Below are 3,573 nucleotides of genomic sequence, written 5' to 3' on the forward strand. Positions count from 1 at the left end.
ACCTGCAATGTAATCTGGGACAATTCCCAGTCATCAACGTGGATATCAAAAGTGCCAACTCAGTAGTTCATCGTTCAGCTCCAAGTGGGTCCGGTTGCTGGTTTCATTCTCTGCTTGAGATTCCACGCTCCTATTTGTCCCCAGCTCTTGGCCAGTTTCTTAACCTCTTCTGCCAAATCTTCCTAATGCCCACAGGAGCACATCTCAGGCTTTCATGGGCACATGTATGCCTGGGGATCTTGTTAAAATGCAGGTCATGACTCAGGAGGTCTGGGGTGGTCCTGGGAGTCTGCATTTCTGACAGTATCTCAAGTGATGCCTGTGTTGCTGCCTCAAGGACCACACTTTGGTCAGCAAGAGCCCATAGCAACAATGTCGTAAATGCTCACCTTCTCCTCCTTGACAAACAGAGTGGAAACGACATCCCAGCCCTGACCTGAGAAAGGATGCTGAGTCACACTCCGATTCTGTTCGGAAACCGGAGACCCCGAGGACAGGGACTTTGTATTGTATTTGTTCCATGTCATTTTTATTAGTCAGAGACCATTCATGTGCACCAATAAATAAAAAGCTAAGCAAGTGTCTGAATATGTTTGGTGAGCTGCTGGAAGGTGACATATGAAAGAGTCATTATAGCCAATCAATTGAATGACATCAAAATTCTCTAATTAGATTTTGAAGACCTCCTTACTCCCAGAGAATATTAAGTCTTGAACCTCAATGTATCTTCCCCCCTTCAAGACCATTAAAACAGATTATCTAGCGCTGTGCAGCACACAATGTTAACACCAGCCATGAGACTGGAGTACGTATCAGTATCAGCTTCACTTATATGGGAAGAAACTGTCACGGCCCAGTTGGATTTAAGAAGTGAAGTTAACTCAACCCACAGGAGCATTCAAAGAAATGGAGGAAATCAACAGCCAGGAGTCTTCTTTATACATGCCCTCTAGACTAAATTTCTGAACAAGAAAACAAGGTGCATCACAATCTTGCCCAAACGTGTCTCTGGCTGCATTGCACACAGTTCTTTTCCCACCACCCACCTTTGAATATGGATGACCTCTCTGGACTTGTGGCTGTCCCCTGCTCAGTACCGTGCTGCTCTTCCTTCCCTGCCTCCTTCCTACGTACATACTATTTTCTCTGTTCAAATGATCCTACCAAACACTTAGCCGTTAAGAACAAATGTCATCTTTTCTGGAGGAAAGATAATTGCTTCATGCTGGGGAGAGAATAGGATCTAAATTGCTGGTCTTTTTTTTTTTTTTTTAAGACAGAGATTATTTCTATTTAAACAATACTCAAGGAACTTTCAGAAGGTTCAGAGGCCCAAAGATAACCGGGTTTATTATATGACAGCCAGGTACTGGCTGATGATACCAGTATGCTCAGGATGACTCTAGACAGTTGGATGCCTTGCTAACTCTTCTAATCTTATAGTTGTGATTTCCTCTACAGCTTGGCATAATTCATGAAAGATTATCTTTCCACTGATGACAACAAAACCAATGCCAAAAGTAATCGTTGTTGAGAGGAAGCCAGGTAAATGATCAGCAAAGAAAGCCACAGCAACTTTGAGAAGCAAAATTATTAATCCAGTATAGAACAAACAGAAATATTTACAGAATCCAAGTGAAAACCCTTCTTGTAAGATGTGGTATATACACACAGTGGAATACTACTCAGCAATCAAAAAAGATGAACTCATGTCATTTGCAGCAATGGATGGAGCTGGATGCAAAATAAGCCAGATGAGGAGCTTAAAACTTAAGATACTTTATAACTTGCCAAGGTAATAAATGAGGGAGCCAAGATTCAAGCACAGAGCCCAAGTAGGGGATTACCAAGTGATACTGCTAGCCACTAATCAACACCACTGGGCTCAATGAGTTATTGGTTCATTATGGTGGTCCTGATCCCCCCTGCGAAGCTCACCCCTCTCCAAGCATGTGACATCAACTCTACTGCTGGTGGAGACGACCACAGTCCTTTGTATTTATGGAAGGAACATGGCAGCCATCTTAGTGTTGTAAGTTGCCTCTGGAAATTTCCATGACAACACATGTGGAGGCTTTCTTGGTAAGCCCTGGCATGGTGATAAGTGTGAGCTGCTATATTCCTTATGAATCCTGACCCACCCACCTTCACAGCAATGCCTATTCGTAACTAGCTTCCTGTGATGTCCCTGGAAGAGCTGGCTCCACATGACAATCTAAGCTCAATTCTAAAAGTACTTCCTCAATAAAACCTTCCCCCACATCCTGTCACCTCTATTATTCCCTTCTACTCCCCAATTCCTCGGCATTCTATCTGTTCCTCTTACAGTTCATTTCCCATCCAGATGTAAGAGGAGATTTGCCATAAAAACAAGGCAAGCAACCATTGTAAATTGCAAATAGCTACACCAAAACACCAGTGCGCGTGATTTTTAGACCCCATGAGAAAAGACCCATTTTCTGACAACTGATCTTTGAAAGTTAAGATAATGGCTGGCTCCTGCTTTACTTTCTCCTTGGTGAAGGGAGCAACATGGCCTGGCGAATCTACAGGAAAGACCATGTGTGTATTCTGCTCCTGGTTTTCCCAGCTGTCAGTTACAGAAGCCTTGAGGCACGTGTGCTGTGCCTGCTTCTCCCCAGTAGCAGTCCTCTCCAAAGGGGCGGCGGGAGGGCTGGGCAGGACAGCTCCCAGAGGGACTCCCTGTACAGCTGAGCATTTCACGCAGAGAGAGCATCCCTCCCATTCATTTGATCGCAGCCTCGACGTGTCATTCTGATGGATCAGACAGGACGAGGAGACGGGATGTCCCATCTGGGTCCATGGGCATAATATGGGAAGATGGGCCGTGCGTTTGCAGGGTGCGGGCATCACTTGTTAAATACCTCCTGGGTGCGACATCTTGAAGCCAAAGTCTGCTAAACTTCACAGACCTTAGGAACCGCAGCCACTGGTCGCTCTCCCGGGAGAGCAGGCAACTGGGCAGTGATCGAAGCGTCCAGCAGGGGGCTGGCATTCTCTGTCTATAAGTAGCCCCGGTTCCTTGTCAGAGCCTCAGCTCAGCGGAGCTGCAGTTTGCTGGTGAAGCTGGTGACGTGCAAAGCATCCTGCCTATAGGATTTGAGGCTTACTCAGTGCTGTTTTTTTCTGCCCACTTTAAACCTTCAGGTTCTAAATATCAGGAAAGACGGGAAATGCCGTGTGAAAATAGCAGGTCAAAAGTTCTCAGTTCTTAGTGCAAAAGCAGCCAGGGGCACTCAGGCCAGCATGGAGGCAGAAAGAATGGACAGAGAGCAAGTTGAATTCTAAGCCTTTGGGGGCTGAGCTGTTAACTTCTGGGTTTGGAGCGGTGCCGGCCGGTGCCTGCAGGCCAGAAGAGCACAGCGTCGAAGCCGTGACGGGCTCACACGCCGCCGCGTCCGTGGGCTCAGGGCATTTTTGTGAAAGAAGATGAAAGCAAGACTGTGAGGAAAGAAGAACCCAGCCTCAGTTTTACCACCTTCGCCCACTTGGAAAGTCCAAACTTAAGCCACAGCATCTAAAGGCACTTTTCCGGGGGGCCGGATCGAGAGC

The sequence above is a fragment of the Talpa europaea genome, assembly GCF_964194135.1.
Source record: "Talpa europaea genome assembly, chromosome: X".
Lineage (NCBI taxonomy): Eukaryota > Metazoa > Chordata > Mammalia > Eulipotyphla > Talpidae > Talpa > Talpa europaea.